This window comes from Polypterus senegalus, unplaced genomic scaffold (genome assembly GCF_016835505.1).
Source record: "Polypterus senegalus isolate Bchr_013 unplaced genomic scaffold, ASM1683550v1 scaffold_119, whole genome shotgun sequence".
Taxonomy (NCBI): domain Eukaryota; kingdom Metazoa; phylum Chordata; class Cladistia; order Polypteriformes; family Polypteridae; genus Polypterus; species Polypterus senegalus.
This window is the reverse complement of record NW_024383076.1, coordinates 521,886-548,209: the sequence shown is the minus strand read 5'-3', so window position 1 is coordinate 548,209 and position 26,324 is coordinate 521,886. Positions and strand designations below refer to the sequence as shown.

Sequence of the window (26,324 nt, the reverse complement as noted above, 5' to 3'; positions counted from 1 at the left end):
CTTATTTAGAAGAAGTTTGGAACAACCAAACAGAACAAACCAACTCTTCCCAAACCTGGCTGCTTGATCAAACTGAACAATCTGGAGAGAAGGACATTGGTAGGTGAGGTGACCAAAATCCAAAAATCATTCTGATTGAGTGCCTGAGAACCTGTGTAGCGATGGGAGAAACTTCCAGAAGGACAGCCATCACTGCAGCATTCTACTGGTCTGTGCTTTATCATAGAGTGGCAAAACAGAAATCTTTTTTAAGTAAAAGACACAGGTAAGGACTCTCTGGCTGTGAGTAAGAAGATTCTTTGATTTGATGAAGATTAGCATCATGGCTGGTGGAAATAACAATAACTTGCAGAATCCTATTCCAGTGGTGAAGCATGATGGGAACTAGGAGACTAGTCATGTTTGAGGAAAGCTGAACAGAACAAAGTATGGAGATATGCTCAATGAAAACTTCATACAAAGTGCTCTGGACCATGGTTCAAAGCAAAACAAATACACAGGAATGGTTTATGGACAACTGAGTTACTAAGCCCAATGCTGGGCTTGAACCTAATTGAACATCTCTTAAAACTGAACTGAAGAACTGAAAGTAGCTGTCTAGCTGACAATCTCCATCCTACCTGGCAGAGCTTGAGTGGATCTACAGAGGAGAATGGCAGAAAATCTCCAAAGATTGCTGTGTGAAGCTTGTAGAGTCAGATCCAGAAGACCTCAGGCCAGAATGGCTGACAAACATCAATAGGCTATTCCAGTCTTTCTTGGGTATTGAAGGTTGCTTGATGTGGGGAAAAACTAATTTACGTGATTTTAGCTCAGGGTTGCTATGGAATATCATTTGTATCATAATGAAATAAATAAAATGGCAAATATGAAATAATCACATGAAAAAGTACACTAATATATACAGTATAAATGTCAATAAATTGTGAAAAAATACAAAATTAAATAAAATTAGCTATTTTTTATAAAAAGTCATTTATTTTATTATTAATACAGTTCAGAAAGGTCTTTTTAAAGACCGTTGTTATTTCACAACATGACTTTTCCATTTCCAAATGGCTCATTTAATAGAAGCACTCTTTATGTCAAAATACCGGCTTTCATGATAGTTTCATCACATGTCAGTCAAGACAAAGGCAGCCCAGCTGAACCTGTTCCTATTGGTTAATTGTTTACTGTTAAATACATTTCCCTAATCTTAGGTGGTAGGCTGCTAAAGACTTGATAGCACTACGTCCATTCCAACTAACGTGGAGGCACTTAAAAGATGGAAAACGTACTTGATGCTATTTTGGGATGGATACACAATATGTTGGAAAGCTCAGTTGTTTCAAAATGGTTACAACAAAGAAGAAGTTGTTAGCAGTTTAAGACTGACTGAGCACCATGTGTTCACAGAATATGTCCTTGAAGAAATCACAAAAGCAGGTGTTAATGCAGAGGCTGGAAATTCCATGTGACACCCTTCTAGATGACCGTCTGTGTGGACACGGCACTCTGTTAATCTTAAAATACTATCATATGGTGTGTTTTGGGTCATTGTCCTGTTGCAGCACTCAAGATCGCTTCAGCTTGAGTTGACGAACAGATGGCCGGACATTCTCCTTCAAGATTTTTGGTAGACAGTAGAATTCATGGTTCCATCTATCACAGCAAGCCTTCCAGGTCCTGAAGCAGCAAAACAACCCCAGACCATCACACTACCACCACCATATTTTACTGTTGGTATGATGTTCTTTTCTGAAATGCTGTGTTCCTTTTACGCCAGATGTAACGGGACATTTGCCTTCCAAAAGTTCAACTTTTGTCTCATCAGTCCACAAGGTATTTTCCCAAAAGTCTTGGCAATCATTGAGATGTTTCTTAGCAAAATTGAGACGAGCCCTGATGTTCTTTTTGCTTAAAAGTGGTTTGCGTCTTGGAAATCTGCCATGCAGGCCGTTTTTGCAGGCCAGTCTCTTTCTTATGGTGGAGTCGTGAACACTGACCTTAATTGAGGCAAGTGAGGCCTGCAGTTCTTTAGACGTTGTCCTGGGGTCTTTTGTGACCTCTCGGATGAGTCGTCTCTGCGCTCTTGGGGTATTTTTGGTCGGCCGGCCACTCCTGGGAAGGTTCACCACTGTTCCATGTTTTTGCCATTTGTGGATAATGGCTCTCACTGTGGTTCGCTGGAGTCCCAAAGCTTTTGAAATGGCTTTATAACCTTTACCAGACTGATAGATCTCAATTACTTCTGTTCTCATTTGTTCCTGAATTTCTTTGGACCTTGGCATGATGTCTAGCTTTTGAGGTGCTTTTGGTCTACTTCTCTGTGTCAGGCAGCTCCTATTGAAGTGATTTCTTGATTGAAACAGGTGTGGCAGTAATCAGGCCTGGGGTGGCAACGGAAATTGAACTCAGGTGTGATACACCACAGTTAGGTTATTTTTGAACAAGGGGGCAATTACTTTTTCACACAGGGCCATGTAGGTTTGGATTTTTTTTCTCCCTAAATAATAAAACCATCATTTAAAACTGCATTTTGTGTTTATATTGTGGCCTTCTGCGGGGCTAAATACTTGAGTTACAGTAACTCATTAGAAGGTTGTAGGGAGTGAGACCCTGCATTCCACAGACCTCAAGAACATTGAACACAATTGGTAGAGACTTTCAGAAAGAAGATGTGAGACACGCCCGGACACCACCAGTCAGAAACCACACCTTTATAAAAGCACACCTTTATTAAGCACCAAATACACAGTCCCTTACACAACACACAGTGCTCCCAGCACCAATCACCCCTCTTCCGAGCTGCTTTTCGATGTCCTTGGCTGCCCTTCCTCTCCTTATGGGAGCTTTGTCCTGCTCCCACTCCCGACTCCAGCTCCTAGATTGTAGGGAGGCGGCCCCTTTTATTCCTACCTGGATGTGCTCCAGGTGCTTGATGACATCCTTACGGCAGCACTTCCTTGTGTTGTGGAAGTGCTGCCCTTTGCACCGGAAGCACTCCGGGCATCCCTGGAAGGATCTTCCTCCATCTTCCCAGGTGCGGCAGAAGTAAATGTTTCCCGGGTTCCATGAGGCTTGCGGTGGCCACTGGTCCCTCCTTGCTCCTCTCCTGTGGTCCTCTCCTAATCCAGGGTGGTTGCCCCTTCATGGCCCGGAGGACATAAATGCCACCTTCTGGTCCTTCCAGGTGTCTTGGCTGGGTAAGAACCTCAGTCTTCTGTGACAAAGATAAATAGACTCATACAGGAGCTGCAGTTTATCCTTGCTGAATCAGGGTGAGTGCTAGAGGGAGAGAAAGAAAACAGTGTGAAGGGCCAATCAGATATACCAGCAATGTCCCATTAAATGGGTGGAAGGCACAAAACTAAGAGAGTGTGTACTTTTACCAGCCATTGTCATGAATTGTGTCAGTGAGAATATGTAACTAGGTCAAAGACTTTTAACATACAATTTATTATCATTTAATGAAAACACCTTTAATTTAGGGACGGCATGGTGGCGCAATGGTAGCGCTGCTGCCTCACAGTAAGGAGACCCGAGTTCGCTTCCCGGGTCCTCCTGCGTGGAGTTTACATGTTCTCCCCGTGTCTGCGTGGGTTTCCTCCCACAGTCCAAAGACATGCAGGTTAGGTGCATTGGCGATCCTAAATTGTGCCCTGTGGTGGGCTGACACCCTGATTGGCTCCTGTGACCCTGTGTTAGGATATAGCAGGTTGGATAATGACTGACTGACCTTTTACTTGGTCCAGTAATAATATGGTAAATTAAAGCTCTCCTTGTTTAGCGACTTCATTGCTTTCTTACCATTCATAAATAAAACTGTTAAAACAAAACAGAAAAAAAACTTACTGACCTCAATGCACTATTGTGACTATCAACCTGCAGCCTCCATGTGCATGTATCTGCATCACTCCTCCCTCTGCGACTCGCTGTTTGTTGTTCACTCCTTCTGGCCTATTTTATTCCCCTTTTGTATGTAGAGGATTAGACTCATTTACATCCCATTCTAAGATATCTTCAGGAGAAAGAATTAAACAAAAAAACTGTGAAATAAAAACTTTAGCAAAGATACAAACAAGTCAAAATCTTAACTGTCTGAGCTAACACTGATTAAACAGCCATTACTTAGAACCTAGACATAACTTTTTTTTTCCCCTCAAAATATGCCTATTGGAACTAACGTGAAACAAACCATAAGCTCAAGTGCTAAACATTGATTTAAACTCTACATCTATTTCAGACACACCTGAATGCTGTACCAATTCATTATTTTACCAGTTGAAATTTTTATTTGCTTTTCTGCATCTTTATTTGATGTTTGCACAGACTTAAACTTTTAATCTGTATCCTTTGGTTCATTTCTTTATAATGTGCAGAACTAACTTTTCTCATTAGCCTGATGCAATAAGGATGAAAGGTAATATCAACCTCAGAAAAAACATTAATGCAATAGGATTAATGATTATTTATGTAATTCTTGCAAAGTCTACATGAAAAATGGCTTTTTAAGTGGTATGCTTGTTGAGCACAGAAACAGGAGACAAAAGATTGTCACCCAGACGAGAGGTCTCTATTTAGAAAAAAGTTGGCAAGACCTCGGCGGTCTGAACAGAAAATCTAAAGTGGATATGCACCCAAACTTGAAAAGACTCATCTTCCATCATCTGTATTTATAAATAGGTATCTTTCAATAAGACTCTTTTCAAATACTTTTCCTGTTTTTTCTAGCACTGGTTTTACTGTATTTTTATTAATTTTGCTTTATAATAGTATTGTTTTTATGTACTGGTAAGAGCACTTTGCATGGGTGATTGCCATATTCTCACAGGGGTTAGCAGCTGAGAACAGACGTCAACAATAGGAAGCAGCACAGTAAGCGAGCACCTGCTTTTGGTGATAGCCACAGGGGTAGCTTATGTCTGAAGACAACCGGTTGGTCTACTTTTTTCAAACTTTGCTTGAAACAACTCTCCATGTGCAGATAAGGATAAAGGATAAAATTTCCTTATAATTATGAATCTCCCCTTGGGATTAATAAAGTTATCTATCTATCTATCTATCTATCTATCTATCTATCTATCTATCTATCTATCTATCTATCTATCTATCTATACTAATAAAAGGCAAAGCCCTCACTCACTCACTCACTGACTCATCACTAATTCTCCAACTTCCCGTAGGTAGAAGGCTGAAATTTGGCAGGCTTATTCCTTACAGCTTACTTACAAAAGTTGGGCAGGTTTCATTTCGAAATTCTACGCATAAGGGTCATAACTGGAAGCTATTTTTCCCATATAATGTAATGGAGTCTTGAGTTGAGATGGCCGTGGCGGAGTTTCGTGTGACATCATCACGCCTTACGTAAGTACGAGAGAACAAGGAAGAACTCCAAGCACAAAACGCCATTTCACAATTGAGAAGGCAGAAAAACATTATGAAGCAAATGATGCATATGCGGAAACAAAGCACGGCGTGAACCGTAAGTTTATATTAAATTAAGTTCATAGACAGGCTGCCACTAGCGCTTGTAATTTAGTGCCTGCCCATATAAGGCCGCCCATCAGCGCAATCCAATACAAACACTGCCGGTAAATGTTCACGGGTGAAGGACTGTGCTTATGCAGAGGAAGATGAGATGGTCAGGGTGGTGTTTGGCACAAACTCATTGAAACTGCGAGAGAAACTTTTAAGTGCCGGGTCTTAGCTGACATTACACGAGATGGCACCAGTACAGCTGGGAACCTTCGATGCAAGAACACCAAGCTGCTCACGGAACTGACGCAGTGCAGACAAAAGCAACAGTTCCAAAGAGTGCTGAACAAAACCGAATTACACAATTGAGAAGGCAGCAAAAAATATGAAGCTTATACATACAATCATATTCATAAGTGCAGCTACTGCGAAACAAAGCACACGGTGGAAAAAGTGAATGTCCTGCTAAAGGAAGACAGTGTAAAAAAAACCCGTGCATGCAGTTTGTCACATCACAATAAAAAGGAAGACGAGCTGTTTATTGATGCAGTAAGGAACTCTGAATGAAACCTCTTATCTTTACAACGATTGACAAACACGGAATGTAACTTGAACCATGAGCCTGATTGAAAGAAATAATGATAATCAAATCCTTGATGACAGCAACATTCAATAACACTCACAAAACAATTACTGTATATTGACAATCATGTTACGCATTTTTAAAATGTTCCCTTTTCTTTTCATAACTTCTACTTCTCCACTGTACATATATATATATAAATGTATATATATACCCCGATCCTTTAGCAAGACAAGCCACACGCTGTGGCAATTGTAGAGTCTTCACCTCTAACGGAGGTTCGATTCCCGAGAGGGGTGTAAATGTACGCGCTACCATTCATTTTACCTTCAGATCTCCTTGGTTTGGGACGTATGAAAAATATTAGGTTAACGCAGAATCATGTTACGCTATTTTTAAAATTTTCCTTTCTTAGCACAAGCACAGCTGAGAAGCTTCATGCATGTACTCCATAACGCTAAAAATAACATTTAATCACACTTTCAATTCCAAGCAAACGGAACTTTTGTCAATGCATTTTCCTGGTACATCCATTACACTGATGCACACATCACAGCTACAAAAATGTTAGAGTCGGAATAAAGCGCGCCTACGACTGATCATTTCGACTACCCGAAATGCCTTGATAAAAGCATGGTTTTGTGCACACTGAAAAGCAAGCAAAATTAGATGCATTACAGAAAGCGGACTTTGTGGCTCTTACTGGGGATCATTGGACTTCCGTGACCGTTAGTAATTCTAAATACATCTAATTACAAAATGTTCAATGATCACACTGTTTTAGCCTAATGTACAAAATAATTTTGGCTAATGTTACTCAGAGTTTAAAGAGTAAGCTGGTCAAATTACCTTTTATGTTTCTGACTTATTTTTTTAAGAAGAAAACTGCACTTTATGTTGAAATTTTGGTTATTATTATTTAAAGACAATACTATTCTGAAAATGTACTTAAAGTACTTAAACTACCACTTTATTTTTAAGTCTGCCCAATTTTAACCAGGGATGATATTTTTGTTTCTGTTTTGAATTCAAATGCAGTTTAAAAGCTTTTTTTCAGAAATTAAAACAGCTTCAGTTTACAATATTCATGTCCATGTCTATTATTTGATTCTGTCGCCCACTAAAACCGTTTTAAATTAAAAAAAAAAACATTTGCATTTGGGGCAAATTTACGTCGATTACATACATTAATCAAGATTAATTCTTACACAGCCTCTAATTAATTGGAAATTTTTTAATCGAGTCCCACCCCTAATATATATATATGTAGATATATATATGTAGATTTGTATATGTTGTATATACAGTATGTATATATGTGTGTGTATATACAGTATATGTATATATATATAACTGTATATATATGTGTATAGATGTATATATATATATATATATATATATATATATATATATATATATATATATGCCAGCAACACTCATGACAATGACAAAACAATTACATTGTCAATCATGTTACGTTATTATTAAAATGTTTCCTTTTCTTTTTATGTTAATTTTGTATATATATATATATATATAATATAAATAGATAGATATGACAACAACACTCATATCAATGACAAAACAATTACATTAACAATCATCTTACGTTATTTTTAAAATGTTTGCTTTTCTTTTTCATAACTTCTTTAACACACTACTTCTCCGCTGCTAGTCTATTATATAATGTCTATCTATCTATCTATCTATCTATCTATCTATCTATCTATCTATCTATCTATCTATCTATCTATCTATCTATCTATCTATCTATCTATCTATCTATCTATCTATCTATAAGGAATGCTGCTCAAAGTACTTTACACAATACAAAAGAAGAGTTAACCTCTTGAGGTTAGACCTACATCACTTGGGTTGTATAATGAGCAATTTGGTCCCAAGTGTCACTGGCTCTAAACTCAGTAAAAGCAAGTCTTCCTCTCACCTGGGAGCAAATTAATAATCTGTGAAGAGATGCATGCTTATCTACTTATTGTAATCATGGCAAAATTAAATTCTTAAGTTTTTGAAAATGTACACATGGCATAACATTTGAGGGTACAGTACACCCCCAAATTTCACGGGGGTTACGTTCGTAGAGCACCTGCGAATTGTGAAAAACCGTGGATTTTGGATGTGGTTAAAAAAATGCCTATTTTTATAGTTTAAACCCTAAATATGCCCCCAAAACCCTTTAATGTAATTTCAGACTCAGCTTAATACATTATCTAAAAAAAAAGAATGTAAAGGTAAACTTGTACACTGTACTGCTATGTCTCCCGCAGTGCTAGAAAGTAAAATAGCGATGTTACCGCTGTATGTGTTGCAATTCATGCAAGCGCGTTTTCATTACCAGAAACCTTAGATAGTGCAGCTCGTTTCAACGACATCTTGGGGCTTTAACCCTTAAACTGCCACATACTTGGGGGTTGATGCATCCCTGGACACCAAATACTTTTTTGCTGCACTTTAAGTAAACATCACAATTTACAAAGAAAAAGTGAAATTTTAATGGAACACATTTTTTTTCATGCAGAGCATCAAAATTACTGCAACACTGGTCATTTTACACACTGCTAATGAGCTGTAAAAACTACTGGAACAATATGTACAAAGTGCATCTGTACGCCATGGACGAAACTCAGTAAATCACCGAGCCAACTGCACTTGAACTGGCTGCACTCAAACACACAGAGGTAAGCGCTGATGCTGGCAGGCTAGTCCAGTGCAGTGGCTCAATCCCAGGAACAGTGAGGCTGCAGGGTGCCACGCTTGGGTCACAGAATTGCACAGAAACACAGGAGACTGTAGAGACAGGAACTTTATTTAAACACTTCAAACAAACATGTCTCTTTCAGAAGTAAAATGAGCTCAGTATGCAGTTAGTTCTCATTTAAAAGAATAGACTAACATCATATGGGAACACAATGGAAGCGGGACCCATAACAGGAGCAGAGGATGTCTGGGGGAAGAGAGAGAATCAAAGCAATCGGCCAAAAAGGACAGGTGATGTTCAGGCTTTTAAGTAAGCATAGCGTCACACGAGAAGCATATCACGCGACAGAGCAGCCGCAAGTAAGCCTAGCAAGTAAGGGAGCAATGTGAATGTAGTCTATCAGCATTTTTTAAGAGGGTTTTTTGAGGAGTATCCGTGTTCTAGGGTGCTTTCAGCCCTCCTGCCTACAAGGGCTGACAGTGGTAATGAGCTGGCTGCTCAACGAATGTACAGCAGTGACTGATCAGCTCCTGTGTTCTTGCAAATGGCACTGGGAAACCACTATAGCCGGTTGTGACGGTTTAAGGGTTAAGAGGAACAAAACAGAAAACACAAGAACACTCCACTGGAGATGCATCATAGTCAATCAGCAGCAAGGTGAAATGAATAACACTGTGTCCGGTGCCGCTAACATTCACACCGTCGAAGATTTCGATTTACAGTATTTATTTTTATGGTGGAGATTCCAGCGACGCACCCAGCCTTGGCCTGACCCGCAAGTACTCACAAACAGAGATAAAAACAAAGCAAACCGGTAATCAAACAGCAATTAAAGAATGTAATGAAAACAACAATACCACCCCTGTTCCCCTTACGGCGACTACACATTAAATACAACAAAGCAAAAAGAAAACACACACAGTAAATCATGAAAAAAGGCAATAGATGAAATGTAATGATGAAAATTGATAGTCCAGAGATCCGCACGTTGAATGGGAATGTAAAGATAGTCCTACCGGTAGTTCCTGAAATGGTGACGATGGGTGGACTTGTTCAGGAGCTCCTTTCTTTGCAAGATGGCCATGAATCCACTTACAGTCCTCATGTACACAGGCTGACAGATAGACAATCCAGACGCACAAAACGATCCAGGACAAAATGAATAAGTACAGGTAACCCAACAGAAGGCAGGCAGACAGGAACTTTAACACAAAGTACAAAAACTTTTGTTTTGCTTATGGTCACCGGCCCCCTTTTTAAAAGCCGACTGACAACCCTTGACCCCAACAGCCCCAGCATCCTCAGCAGAAGACCAATCAGAGCCACTGCAGGGACTGCTGGGAGTTGCAGTTTCAAATTCTATTGGCTACTTTCACTATCCCAAGCCACATTTTCATCTACAGTTGCTTCCTGTTCTCTGTACAGTGCAGTATTGCCACGAAAAAAGCCATAAAAATTGTGGAGTATATTTGCGGTTTCCGCTAACAATTATTAGTTAGGTTATAAGGAAAAATCTGTGAATGACTGAGGCCGTGAACTCTGAACCGTGACTTCACAAGGGGCTACTGTATTTGGGTTTGGGGATTGGATTATCGGTTGTGAAAGTTGGAGCATTTTTAATATTTTATTGACTTAACTCTTTCAGGGCTGATGTCCACTTTTGTCAAAATTCAGGAGTAGAGGATGGTAATCAGCTGTAAACTGCAACAAAACTTACTCTTATGTTTTAGTTTGACTCTCTTTGCTAGAAGGAAAGTTACATGACTTTGTTGATTTAACCTCAATTCCCTACATATGCATGAGTAGTGAATAGCAAACAACCTCTAAAATGGTACCGACATCTGGCGAGAGACTAAAGTGAATGTGCAAAGCAAAATATTCCATGGACGTTTTTCATAATTTCGTTGAATAGGACTCTGACTTGTCGGACTCTGAGTTTGAAGCAAGTGATCTGGACATGGATATCAAAAATGATAGTGAGGTACCAGCATCATCTGATCAGTCCCCAGCTGATCGTGGTGCTGAACACTTTCGTGTAGCTGATGTGGCTATAGCAGTATTTGCCTGGGAGGACCACCACTTACAATGACAAGAGGTACAAACCATATTGTGTCACACTGTAACTTCCACCGCCACCCACCTGCTGTGCATAGACAGTCAGGCAGCTGGCCCACCATGCATTCCTACTGACCATTGAGGTGCCCCCATGCAGCCGCTGCCGCCAGACATGCTGAACATGCACCAACAGCAGTCACAGCACATAGCAACAGATATTTTATATTGACTTATGTGTGAAACCATTGCTTTGTGTGCTTTACAGAAAACTACGTTTTTTGGAAAAAATATTCAGCCCTCAAAGAGTTAAAAGTAACAGACATCACATTTTTCCTTAAATATTTTGTACGGAGTTATAAAGAGTTGCTCAGACTGCCATGCCACTGTTTGTACGTGCAGGACTTTTGAGTATCAAGCACAGGCATGCTGTACTGACTACAGAAGGTCTGTTTTGCCAACAAGTTCAGACATGCAAAGAGAAAAATACTGTACAAAAAATATGCACGTTAAAATAAGACAGATTTAATTAGTGTATTTGGTAATTATTAGCATGTTTACTTTAGTTGAAGCTGTAAAAATAATTTTAGAGGATTTTAGGATTTATTTTAGTACAAATTGTGATATTGAGACACCCTCTTACACCCAAAAACATGAGGCTGGGTCTCAATCTTCAGAACGATCAGCTTTATTAACAGCCTTCAAACAGGAACAGCAAGCACATTTATTGAAGTGGGAGATATCACTCTGTGGCACACAAAAACTGCAGGCAAGCACTGACTTCATTAGTCATTCTGCCTTGGCTCCCGGCTTCAGTCTAGGTACTGATAATCCTCCTCTTCAGGTTGGGACCATGGTTGCTGATCTGCTATCGGGATTGGATCGTCCTGGAGGAGAGGGGACAAAGAGAAATTGGGCCAGGTCATTGGCTGAATTAAATTAACCCCCCGTATCATTAATCGGTCACTGGCAGAGGGATGCTGTACATGAAAAGCTGTGAGTGAACTTGTCACGGTGATGAGTTTTCTATGGCCGACAGACACACTACTGTTTGAAGGGGCTGCAAAGGCGCTGCTGAAGCAGGACATGTAGCACGGCGAGGCTGCGTGCACGTCACAAAATGTTAGGATGCACAAGGTAACCCAGATCACCCAGTTGATTCCAGCTTTTCTTTTAACAAGTCTGTTAACTAACTACTGTTAGAGAACACTAACAAAATGTATTTAGTGTCTCAAAAATGTATAGACCAGTTAAAATTACATCCTTCAATAAAATCCAACATACAGTCAATTTAGAAAGTATTTGGATCCCTTCACTTCTTTCCACATTTTGTTATGCTGCAGCCTTGTACTAAAATAATTTTTCCTCATATCAAGCAACACTTAAAACCCCAGAATGATAAAGTGAAATCTGGATTTTAGGATTTTTTTCAAATTTATTAACAAAAAAAAAAAAAATCTTGAAATATCAAGTTGACAGAAGTATTGCTATGACACATTAAATTTGACATATGTGCCACCCATTATATTGACTGCCATGGAGATGTTTCTACAACTTGTTTGTAGTCCACCCGTGGACATTTCAGTAAATTGGACTGGAATACATAAGGCATACATCGGTCAATATGTGGTCCCACAGCTAACAGTAAAGACATGAGGTCAAACCAATTGCCTGCAGAGTTTAGAGACAGGATTTTGTCGAGTCAGAGATCTAAGGAAATGCCTACAGCAATAAATGTTCACAAGAGCGCAGTGACCTTCATATTTCTTAAATGGAAGAAGTTTGGAGCAATCACAGTTTGTTCTAAAGCTGGCCACCTGAGTAAACTGCGTAATCTAGGAATAAAGGCCTTGGTAAGAGTGGTGACCAAGAACCTTAGGCTTACTCTAAATCAAGAGTTCCCAAAGTGGTTGATATTAACCCCCTACAGTCAATTTGAACTTTCTAGGGGTCGATAGTTCCAATAAAAAAATTTGAGGGTCGACAACAGCAAAAATAGACCCCCTTACTACTGCTATTTGTTTGTTACTTCAAAACATCTATGATTCCAATAGGTACCTAATTAAGAAGTAAAATAATTCAAAAACACTTTTGATAAAACACATTACATACCAAACTTGGGAACGAAAAGGTAAAATGTGTCATTAAAAGAGTCACACATAAGAATGCATGAAAATACATGTAGCGCAAACAAGTCTGTGCATTGTCTTATCGAACGTATCAAAGCAAGTGCGGACATACAACGGTTTTTCATGCCCGCACTTGCTTTGTTACGTTCGCGGTGAGATAAGATGACGGATATTCGATATTAGCAGAATCTCTCAGTCTTGTACGGTCATGCTTTCATAAAACACTATAAATTGGTTTGTTTGATGTGACATGTACTTATTTATGATTTGAACTCTGAATATAATTATTTATTGAGGAGCAGTAGTACGAAAAAGAAAATCAGAGGACACAGTTTATTTATTCGAGTATGAACAAAAATACTTATACATACATACTTTATTTATTTATTTTTTATCACAGGGGCTGTCAAAATTGTTAATAAAAGTTTTTATTTCTTCAGAAAATAATATGACTGAACCAAAAAAGAAATGCAGACAGTACAGCTTGGACTATTTGTACTTATTCTTAATTTACATATTTATTTCATAAATGTCAAAATGTAAAAAAAACTCTTCTCGTATTTTTTTGCTTTAATTTTCGTTAGTGCAGGTTTCGATATTAAATGTTGGACAAAATAATGCCATATTCCGTAGTCCTTTTATCTTTTCAATCATTAATTACAAGTGATTAAAATGAAAAGTTTGATAGCTAGTGAAATGTTTAATATCGAGTACTGTACTAATTTATTAAATTGAGTAAGAAAAGTAAATTCACTAGGGGGTCGGTGGTTTTAAAAGTTTTTGGTTAAGGGGTCTGCAGCCGAAAAGCGTTTAGGAACTCTTGCTCTAAATGATTAAAGAGAACCTGTGTGGAGATAAGATAAACATTCAGAAGGACAATCCGGGTTTTATAAAGAGTGGCCAAACAGAGGCTTCTCCTCAGTAAAAGATACTTGCTTGGAAATTGCAAAAAGGCATCTACAGGGCACTCAGACTATGATTAAAAGTTTCTCTGGACTGATGAAACCAAGATTAGAGTCATGTCTGGAGGAAACCAGGCACATCTTATCACTAGAAAAATGCAAATTCCAACTGTGGAACATGGAGGTGGCATTATCATGCTGTGCAGTTGTTTTTTAGTGGCAGAGACTGGGAGATAAATCAGCATTGAGGATTGCCTAACTGAGAAAAGAAGAGAGATATCCTTAAAGAAAACCTGCTCCAGAAAAGTATGGACTTGAGACTGGGGTTCCAATAGAACAATGGCCCTAAGCACAAGCTAAAGACAATACAGGAGTGACTCAGGGACAGCTCTGGGAATATCCTTGAGTGGCCCAGTGAGAGCCCAGACTTAAACCCAATCTAATATAGCTGGAACAACCTGGAAACAGCTGTGGTCTGATTCCAACCTGACATAGCTTAAGAAATCCACAGAGATGAATGTCAGAAAATTCTTCAATCCAGATATGCAAAGCTTGTCTCATCAAACCCAAGAAGACTCCGAGTTGTAGTCACTGCCAATGGGGCCTCAACAAAGTAATGACTAAATACTTGATAAACTTGTGTCAATGGGATATTTCATTTTTTTATTTCTTTACACTTTTCAAAACATTCTAAAATCTGGCTTTTGCTTTGTCATTTGGGGTATTAAGGGTTGCTTGAAAAAAAAAAAGAATGTAAATGATATTGTCAGCGGCATAACAAAAATATGAAAAAAGTGAAGGGGTCTGAAGACTTTCTGAGTCCATTGCCATTGATTGACTGGATCATAAATTGAGGGCAATTGTGGAAAATCCACATCTTCTACAGTATGAAAAGTATCAAGTGTATGAACACGTGGTGCATTGTTATCAAGAATCTGAGAAGAAACCACTGACTTTATTTTTGTCCAAGTAACATACGGAAATATAGTAAATGCCTTGGTGATGTGTTTGGGGGGAAGAAGAAGCTGAAATAGATTCAGTTTTACAGATAAAATGGAGAGTGTGTCTCAGAGGAACAAAGGAAGACGTATAGTAAATCTTAATTTTTAAATGAAGCTCTCTGAGCCATCAATGGAAACAACCTAATGGATCTGGTCAAGGAGTTGCCTCAGACTCAATAGGTGGGGTACATATTTTAAGCTATGACCAAATTCTGTGGAACCCCTAAATGAATATGACCAAAAAAAAAAAAAAAATTCTTGTTGGGTGGCACGGTGGCACAGTGGTAGTGCTGCTGCCTCGCAGTAAGGAGACCTGGGTTCACTTCCCGAGTGGACTTTGCATGTTCTCCCCATGTCTGTGTGGGTTTCCTCCCACAGTCCAAAGACATGCAGGTTAGGTGCATTGGCGATTCTAAATTGTCCCTAGTGTGTGTGTGTGTGTGTCTCTGCGGCGGGCTGGTGCCCTGCCTGGGTTTGTTTCCTGCCTTGCACCCTGTGTTGGCTGGGATTGGCTCCAGCAGACCACCTTGACCCTGTAGTTGGGATATAGCAGGTTGGACAATGACTGACTGACAATTTCTTGTTATCACACAAAAATATCTCATGACACGTGAAAATATCTTGTAACATGTGAGAAGTAACTTTTTTTGTGTTGAAGATACATTTTTATTCAATTTCAGAGAAAGCTTTCGAGAAAATATGGGTCAGAATTTATTTTTATTTGATGCATACTATCACTTTTAAACAAAGTTAATTTTGTTTATGTTACAGTTTGTTTTTAATTTAATTTTTATATTTTTTCTTTTTTCTTTCTTCATCTTGTAAAGCACTTTGTGCTTCATCATTTGTAAGAAAGTAAAAGACCTTTTTTTGATTGTTTAGATTTTGAAATGCACTACACCACATTTTTGCATATTCAGTCGTGTTCCTAGTAAATCTGTGAGATGGATGTGCTTCTCTCTTTGTCTGCATAGCTTCTCAGTTCTGAGAGTGATGGCTGATAGGCAGACTGATGTTGTCCTCCACATGTAACCATGCCCTGTACTTTGTCTTGATCGCGGTTAGTGCTGAAAATGAGGACTCATAAAGCCAAACTCTCTGTAATTATCATCATATTTTCCTTTTTAGATGAACGTAACTTTTTCTCACTTCACAAAATAGACACTTGACCCACAAATCTACCCATTACTTAAAAGTTTTCTTTTTTCTCCAGTCTAACCAATTAGCTTCTGTGTGACTGAACTTAACAGAGTCATAAGTGATTGACAGTTAGATATGCAAAATGAGTGATTCAAGACTTCACAATCATTTTTATTGGCTCAGAACGTGGGAGTGACTGGGACTCAGAGGGTCTCAAACTGTGTTAAAAAGGTCAAGCTTTTAAATTACTGTATTGTTGTTTAAAAGCTGATGTACAAGTCAGAGAGACGCATGATGACAGCTAGTCAGATTTTGATTGGCTGTCGGAAAACAGGGTTTGTGGGATAGGCTGATGCTGTTATGCTATCTGGAAAGAGTCTTTGTTTTTTAATGCTGCTTTGGTTAGTTTAATAAAGGTCATTATTTTGCATTCAAGTTTAATATCTTGTGGAAATTGTTTAAAATACAAAGGGGAAGAGAATAACCAGACCATTAGTACATCAAGTATATCCATAGCAGTAGAGTGTTGTACCATGTTAGCCATAGATTGATACAGGAGAAAGTAGGATGAAATGACACCTTTATTGGCTAACTAAAGGTTAGGTTACAAATGCAAGCTTTCAAGGAAGGTATTGAATTTAAGCATAAGTTTGTATTCCCATTCTCTCTGCTCATGTTGGGTCTTGAAGTTATCCATAAACACAGTGAGCCTCAGATCCTTTATGCTGTGGCCATTACTGTTAAAGTGTGCTGCCACTGGAAGGTCAATACTGTTCTGATTAATATGAAATCTATGTGAGTTCATTCACTGGTGCAGTGTCTGACCAGTTTCCCCTACATACTGTCCAGTGTTGGGGCACCTTATGCACATGATTAGGTAGACCACATTAGCAGATTTGCATGTGAACAGACCCTTTATTTTATGCTCCTGCTGGCAATGTGGTATAACCACCTGATCTGTCGTGTAGATATGTGCACAGGTAACAGTAATGGCCACAGCATAAAGGATCTGAGGGTCACTGTGCTTATGGGTAACTTAAAGACCCAAAAGGAGTGGAGAGAATGGGAATACAAACTTACACTTAAATTCAACACTCTACAAAATGGTCTGAATAGAGGCAAGAGTTTTATGAGCAGATATGTGGACTAACAGACTGATTGACCAGCTGACTACATCAGAGGCCTATCTCATAGACAGTGCACTTCAAAAAGACCTTACAGGGCTTTCTCTAGTGATGGTTATCTTATCTCTACATTTTATTAGTTCATTGTTCTCTACCTTGAGGGTTAATTCATCTAAGGTTTACTAATTTTGCTAACATTTGCACACAAAGGTTGTTAAGATGAAAGAAGAAAATCACTTAGCTGTATAAGTGAGAGTATTTTTCAGTTTCTTTGTTACACCTCGCCTGATGAAGGAGCCTGAGCTGCCTGAAAAGCTTGAATTTGCAATATATTTAGTTAAACAATAAAAGGTGTCATTTCACACTACTTTCTCCTGTATACATCATGTATATGTGATATTTATGAATTACTTACCTTTACTTGATATGTATCATGAACCTCACTTTGAGAAACACTTCTGTATGCAACTGTAAGATGCATTGATGCACTATTTGTGTATTACCAGGGGATGATAATGTGTTCCATATTTTAGGGGTACTTCATAATTATAAATGATGTTGTATAATGTACAATCCTGTCTTTTATTTATTTATTTATTTATTTTTTTTGTGTCATAGAACCTGAAGCTGTAGTCACTGAAAAAAGCAAGAGTTTAGGAAAAGAACCTGGAAACACTGCTGTGAATTTAATTCCACAGAAATATGTTGCATTCCTCATTTCTTCATCATTTCTACTCTATCTTGTGGGATGAGTTTTAGATGTAAGTTATCATTAAAGGTACAGCTGATTATAATAACTTGAACAATATATACTGTATAACAGTACACAATTGTAAATTGTGTGATATAGGATATGGCCAAAAGCGTGTGGATTCCTCTCCAAATGTTTAAATTCATGTGTTGCATTGTTAACTGATGCATAAAATCAAGTGCCTAGCCATGCAGTCTCTCCTGACAGACTGAAGAGTTTAGTTACTTTAAACATTGCACTGTCATTGGATGCCATACATCAGAATACTAAACTTTTGTTCTCCAAATCTGGCTCGGACAACTGTAAATGCTATTATTGTGAAGTAGAAGTGTCAAGGAGCCACAAAGTGGTACATAACGCAAACTCACAGAGCGAGGTTGTTGAGTGCTGAAGTGTGTGAAAATGGTCTTTCATCTGTGCCATTGCTCACAACAGAGGGCTATTCTGCCAATGAAACAAAGTCAGCACTAGACATGTGCATTGGGAGCTTCATAGCTTTCAATGGCTGCACCGAAGATTACTATGTGCAAACATGTTCTTTAGAATGATGACTCACACTTCATTATCTGTCTGATGGACCAATCTGTGTTTGGTGGATGCCAGGAAAATGCTACTACCTTCTGAAATTAATAATATCTAGTGTAAAATCTGGTAGAAGAGGGATCATGGTAGGGTTTGGAGCTAAGCCCTTTGGTGCCAGTGAAGGGTCCTGTTAATACTGTGGCTTACAAATGCATTTTAGACAACTGTGGACTTCAGCTTGGGAAGTCCTCTTTATGTTCCAGCATGATTGTGCCTCTGTGTATAAAGCCAGGCCACATGGAGGAACTTGAGTGGCCTGCACAGAGTCCTGATCTTAACCCTACTGAACACCTTTGGAATAAATTAGAATCCAGATTGTGAGCAAGGTCTTCTTGTCCAGCACCAGTACCTGTCCACACAAATTCTGTTTTGGCCGAATGGGAAAAATTTCCTACAGACACACTTAAAAACTTCTGGAAAGAAAAGAGCAAGCTGTTTTAGCCACATTGTTAGGCCAACTCCATATTAATGCCAATGGTCTTGGAATGAGAATGTTCACCAAACTTATATTGGTGTGATAGGTGTCTACAGACTTTTTTCCATATTATAATGTTCTTGAAATGTTCAAAAGGGTTGAGGTCAGGGCTCTGTCAAGGCCACTCAAGTTCCTCCATATCTTTATGTACATGGCACAGTCCACAGAAGCACATTCATGTAGGGACTAAAAGGATCTTCAACAAAGTTGGAAGCATACAATTGTCTAAAATGCCTCTGTCTGCTGCTGCGCTACCAAGACCCTTCTTTCACTGGAACCAAGGAGCCTATCCCAAACCCTGCCATTTTCCTTTCTTTTCCAAGCTTTACAGTGGTTACTATACAATCCAGACAGTAGATTTTTCCTGGCATCTTGCCAAACCCAGATTGGTCCACCCAGATTGACAGATAGTGAAGCATAAGTCATCACACTACTTTTCCACTGCACCAGAATCCAATGGCAGCATGCTTTACATGACTCCAGCTGATGCGTGGCATTACACATAGTGATTTTAGAATTGTATGTAGCTGTTCGGCCAAGTAAACCCATTTCATGAAGCTCATGCAGCCACCCTGCTCTGTTAGTTTGCATGGTTTACCACTTCATGGCTGAGCTGTTATTGCTCCTTGATGCTTCTATTTCACAATAATAGCACTTACAGTTCACCAAGGTAGATCGATGAGCTCTGTAACAAATATAAAATCAGCTGTATGCTTAGAGTGCCGATTCTTAAAAGCCTTTACGAAACATTGGGTTGGGCCCGTCCTAGCAAACATTAAGCGTGTGACAGGAACTATCCCTGAAAGGGGTACCAGCTCATTGTTACTTCTGCACCATCATATCCTGACATATTTAATTATTAACAGTATGCATTTATATGAAGTTAACAGTTTATCTGTTAAATGTAATATGCATACTTCAGTGGATTTTATCATAAAAATGATATCAAGTATGCATGCTAGTATTCTAACAGCACACAGCTCAAAGATGATAGCTCTTGGAAATCTAAATTGACTTAAAAGCCAGTTGTCATCATCTATAAATATGCACTCTCTTCTATTGAATTGAATTGAATTCCTTTATTGTTATTGTATGGTACAATGAGACTCAAAATGAAAATCCTTTATAAATTTATGTTACCATAAAATAGCAATAATAATAATATAATAAATAATGATGAAAAATATACAAGATGAAAGCATAAGTACAATATACATGTACATACAGTGCAGATAATGCAGATGGTTCATAAAATGGCTAAGGTTGTGCTATATTACAGTTGTAGTTCAAGTTTAAAGTGAGGTAATTGTACAGTTCTACCGGGAGCACTTAATGGACTAATTGAATGCATTTAGAGCTCTTGGGACGAAACTGATTCTGAAGTGTGAGGTCCCTGCAGGAAAGGCTGTGAAGCATTTGCCGGATGGTATAAGCTGAAATAGACTGTGTGCATGGCTGAGTAGAAATTCACGCAGATGCTGGTGGCTTTCTTTACACAGCGTGTGCTATAAATGTCCTCCTACACCTGGAAGCTGTATCACAATAATTCTCTGCACTCTCGACACAACCCACTGTAGAGCTGTGAGTCCACAGTCAGATGTAGGGGTTAAAATACTCTGAGTGGTGCACTGAGAGTAACAACGCTAAACAAGCTATGGCATTTGGAAAAGCTTGTTCATTTTGTTCACCATTATAGTGTTACAAAATGATTACAATCAAGTGAATTGCATTTGTAGATGATATGCAATTAATTTCAGGGTATTTGATAAACCCACATCATTGATGCTAATCTCAAAAAAGGGAGACCACACCAAACAGTAGCACTGCTTTGATGCTGGGTGCCCCCAGTTTGCAAAACCGAGCAGAAAAGATGTGTACGCAAGGTCTGAGGCTGCTGTGAAAATGTGTGTGGCTTTACACCATGTTTAGTTTTTATATATTGCAATGTGAGCATAGAATTGGGGCACACAACATTTTTGTGAATATGCACTGTTTATGCACAAGGTTCTGGGTCTTGTGCCATGATGGAGTTGCTGATAGATGGCATTTCTCCAAAGCATATTTAAGTAGTTTATCAGGCATCACCTGAGCTCGACAGGGGGAGTTAGTATGGACATCCATCAGTTCAGTTTGCCACAGGTGGAATGCAATCAAGTTCTGGATACATCTCAAGGAGAATTAAAGCAAACAGGAGGCGCATTAGCACAATTTGGAAGGTCACAGCAAATGGCCAGAATGCTTCTATGAGTAAAGATATTTCCATTTTTGTTTTTTCTTATAAATTTGCAAAACTTTCTGAAAACATGTATTTACTCTGTCATTATGGTCTATGGCGGTGTTTCTCAACCTTTAAGTATTTAGCACCCAAGTTTTCATAAAAGTTTTAATTGTACCCCTAATGAAAGAAGCCCACTAATACCAATTTGTTCTTTTTTAATTAATGATATTATCATAGATATTACAGATTATTCCTGTTTGGTTTTAAGTCCCAATTATTTCATATTTAATGCACTGAATTTCTTTTTTGAAGTCAAACTGCAATACTCCTAACTAGTTTTCTTGTCTTAATTTTCAGATCAGAAGATAAAGAAGACAATCTAGTTAAATCATATAATTTGAAACTTCTACAATTTCTGCCTGATTAAATTAGATTTGTATACTTGGTAGATTCAATTTGAGGGGAAATGTTATTTTTTTAATACAAAATATGATTAGCAGTAAAAAACAAGATTCTCTGTCAGGGTGGCACAATTAAAGCACACACAACCATACTTCAAGGGATAAAAAGCAAAAAGTGGCAAATGCATTCACAGTCAAGGTATTACTGCTTTTTATGCTGTGTAGTCACAATGGATGCAAAAACATCTTCCCAGTGGTCCAGTTGGCGATTTACTCAAACAATCGCTGCCTGTAAAAGAGTAAGAATTTAAAAATATTAGACTGTATTAGCTTTACATTCTGAGTCTCGTGATGACATGCCCACTGCTTGGTTCCGAAAAGCTTGCAGATGCTTGCTCTGGAAAATGCATATACTGAAAGGTAGCACCAAACTGTGGAATTTGTGGGACGGACTTTAGGTGATCTTCCAGTGATTAACAATTCTGTAGGAGCTTGACATTGACATTTTCAGAAAACAGTAAATTTATATCAACCCTACAAATCCAGAACTGCCTGGCTTAATAGCTGCTTGTAGTAGTAAATACCTGCGTATGGTCAGGTTATGCTTTTAGACTTTTTATACATAATGCAGTTTTATACATTCCACTTTACAGTTAGCCCTTAATTTATGATTTTTTGTTGTCTCTCCATTTGTGTGTAGTGTTTCCCCTTGTGTTACAGTGCCTTGTGTAAGTAAGTATTCATTCCCCTAGGTGTTTGTCCTGTTTTGTTGCATTATAATCTGAAATTAAAATAGATTTCATTAGGATTTTACTTGCTTCGCTGAGGCAGGCGCTATGCGCCAGCCACTTTGTGTCTCTGCACTCTGTATGTGGATTTCACTTTCAGCAAACAACAAATCTTTTAATTCTCACCTCTTCATTGGGAAGAAACACTACTTTTCCCTGATGGCAACACGAATTAGATGATCTACAAGTCTCTGACTTAAAGTTTAAACCCGAACAATATCTATCTACTTTTGTCATATCACCTACTGTATATACTCGCGGATAAGTTCTCCCACTGATAAGTCAGGACTTGATTTTACCGTATAATTTCTGGTATTTTATAATGTCGGTCATGTAACTCGAATGCGGAAAACTCACGCTATTGATTGAAGAGATTATGATATACTAACGCCCACCCATCTGAGAGAGTAACACGGCCTTTTTTCTATGTGGATGCGGCAATGCGCTGTATCAGCGTGTGCTCCTAACCTCCCTCTCTCTCTCTTTCTCTCTATTGTGCATACGTGACCACACAGTAATACCCAAACTATTCTGAAGCGACGTTTGCACTGTTTTGTGTTTTCTGTATCTCACACCCTCATACACCTTTATCGTAAGAACATCCCTTATGTACGATGGAGCGTTCGATCAGAAGAAAATAAGTTGGCTTTAAATTAAATGTCATTGAAGTAGCGCGTGAAGTTGTTAACTGTGCTGCTGTGCTGCTTCAATACGTTTGAGAAACTGATTTGAGATTGGAGGAGGCAAGAAGATATAAAACAAAAAACAAACAATTTAAATGTCGAATTTTTGAATGGGTGTTTAAGCATGTATATGCTTTCTGTAGGCCTATATGTAACAGAGAAATTATTACCAAGTAGGGTGTATTCTACTTGAAATTGTGAAGTGTGTTTTCTCCCCTACAGTTTTTAGCTGTTGTAGTGTAATACCATTTTTACTACACAACTCTGTCTACTTCAAGTGTACAGAACAAAACCTGACTATCATCTCCAAGGACCCAGAAAGGAACAAAGGCATTCAAGAGACCCAAAAAGAGACAATGTTTCTTTAAAGAAGTCATATGGGCCATAAACATGGGAAGATATCCATTTTGAAAACAAATGTGGATTAACAGTTTTACCTATTAACTCAGTAACGTTGACCATCGATGTGTTTATTGATATGAGCAGTGCTGATGAATGAGATGGCACTGTAGTAATTCAAGTCTGAATACTGGCTGAGAGCAGTATAAAGTCGTTGCCAAATGTTTTGAGAATCATCCAAGTGTTGATTTTCACAAAGTTTGCTGTTTCAGTGTTTTTGGATCTTTTTGTCAGAGGTTCCTGTGGTAGACTAAAGTAGAATTGCAAACATTGCATAAGTTTCAAAGACTTTTATGGAAAAGTCCATGAAGTTTATGCAAAAAGTCCATATTTGCAGTGTTGGCCCTTCTTTCTTGTTCAAGCCCTCTTAATTCACCCTGGCAGGCTGTCAATCAACTTCTGGGCCTAATCCTGATTGATGGCAACTGCCCACAAACTTTGTGAAAATGAAAATTTGTGTCATTCCCAAAACTTTTGGCCTCAACTGTACATGCAGAGGTGTAGGCTGTAGACTACTATGAAACAGATCTCAAAAGTAATTATTAAGGAATGAAGTGCTTTTAATATAAAAAAACAAGATTCTCTCTTTAATCAGGCAGAAATTGTATGAGTAGAGTAGTTTGTATTAAATTATATTTTGCTTTAGAAATCAGAATTTCTAAATCTTTGCAATCCTGTATTCTTGTATGGGTCTGCGACATTGTCTGCCTCAATTTATAAAGTTTTAAAGTATCTGCTTTAGCTCATAGGCTGTTGTGTATCCATGTAATGCTAGCATTCCAGGCCAGCGCTGCACCCCAAGCTGCTGAGATGAATTCTGTGACTCTTGAAATAACAAAGAAGGCACAAACAATGGAAAGACTTCCTATTGCAGATGTTTTTAGATCATTTCCCACTGGATGAGTTTTGCAAAGAGACTCCAGCCGCTTGAAGTCCTTGATAAAGTGTGTGAAGGCCCATAGAGTAATTTAGCTTGAAAACTCGTGCACAATATACCAAATGTACTGTTTGTTTTATTATTTTGTGGTTAATAATTGTTCTTCTTTAAATTGAAATGAGGGAAGGAGCAAAGCAGGCCTTTGCAAGGGGCCTGAGTACATATTTATAATCTACCACCCACGGTACCTGTCAAAGACAAGAAATAGAATCATTAAAAAATGTCTGCTATCTTTTGCACTATGTGTACCTTCAGTATCTTTCATCTGTATTCACTTATGTGTGAATGTCTCTTCATCAGCGGCCCGTCTCTCAAACATGTTCCTGCAAAGTCTCCGTCTCAGACTTTGTTATTATTTTTGAGGTTACTTTCTCACTGGTTTTCTCTCAGTGTGCACTTTAACTCTTCCTTGTGAGACTCATACTAACACTTTTGCTTTTGTCGCATCACCAAAGTGAAAATGACCAATCAGTCCAAAGACAAACTGACCTATCAGATTGCTCTGAGAGACTATTCACGCTAACCTTAGTGTTTTATTTTATAGTAGATAGTTTACCATATTTCAAAGTATAAATTATGTATTGACAGAGTGCACTGTAATTCTGACAAAAAAACAGTACAAGGGGTCCATTAAAATGGGAAGCAAGAAAACCCAAGTATATTGTTTAAAAAGCAATTTGACAACCACACCTTTCTTACACTTTGCATGTTTTACATATGCAAAGTATGTTTGGTTTGAATTTGCTTGGGGCAGCACATATCACATAGTTGTTTTTTTTTTTTTTTAGCTCCTTTGTATTTAACAAGCTGCTACATGTAAAAGATTCAAATTCCAGGGGGATGTGAAGCAGATGTTAGACATGTGTGCTGCAGCCTTGACACGCTGCTCTAATCCTCCTTGAACACTAGTATTAGTAAGTCATACTGGCTTAAGTGGTCGTAAACTTTCAAATTTCACAAAATTCGAAACAGCGCAGGACCTGAATTGAAAGATGTCTTGAACAAACACAATCTTGGATGGCAAGTACACTGTTTTGACATTGCAGCAGCCTAATAAGTATAATTTTTTGAGGCATGTACTAGCAGCAATGCAAACAATTATTAATAAAATAACAATCAAGTATTTATAAAATGCATCTTAGTAAATACATTTAAAAGAGGAAAGTGCTTGCTGCTATAGGACAATCATCTTCATGCTTTGCTTCTCTGTCTTTAATAGCTTTAAAATATATTTTATTTTTATATATGTTTATTTGTAACTCTATTCATCTTTTCTTTTTAATAAATATTATGCTTTGTCTATAATTCATGGGGTTCATTTGTCCACAAATAAAAATAATGTTTGGCATGAAGAAGAGAAAAAGACGAGAAAACTTATTTGGAGTATTACTTAGCATAAGCGTGTTTGTGTTTGTTTGTTTTATTTTTAAACATTCATCTAAAACAAAGTAAGAAGAAACTCTTTTCAAATTGGCAGCTTTTCCAGAAACTAAAACCTGACTTGTATAATGTGCCAATGAAATATTCAACAGAAGTGTGTCAGGAAACTATCTATCTATCTATCATATAGTGCCTTTCATCCATCTATCTATCATATAGAGTAGTACCTTTAATCTATCTATCTATCTACAAGATTAGCTAAAAGAAACAACGAAAAAATATGTACATATAACAAAACTACAGTCATGTCAAACCCTACATAAAAGATATACTCAAAATAATAATATTTAACCTCTTACAGTGTAAAAGGCCAGCATAAAGAGTCCTCAATGATGACCTAATTACTAGTAACTACTGTCAAGGCAGACCTAATATAATAACATTAGCTTTTCCAAAGGGAGAGAGGCCACCATCAAAGCCCAGTCCCCCCTTTGCTTCAGGCTGAGCCTTGGCACCACTAAGAGCAGGAGGCTAGTAGGCTGCAGTGCTGTCATTGACATGTAAACATTTAAAAATAAGTAACAGGTTTTTTAAATCAGTTTT

At 38.2% G+C, this 26,324-nt stretch overlaps 1 long non-coding RNA gene across 1 annotated transcript in view; it reads left to right on the top strand.

Annotated features, from left to right (window-relative positions):
- Window positions 1-21,634, top strand: part of LOC120521311 — a 35,544-nt gene extending 13,910 nt beyond the window's left edge. The window contains exons 3-4 of the long non-coding RNA XR_005632093.1: window positions 17,726-17,868; window positions 21,491-21,634. This is a non-coding gene — a long non-coding RNA (uncharacterized LOC120521311). The remainder of the gene's footprint in view (window positions 1-17,725; window positions 17,869-21,490) is intronic.
- Window positions 21,635-26,324: the final 4,690 nt, after the last annotated feature.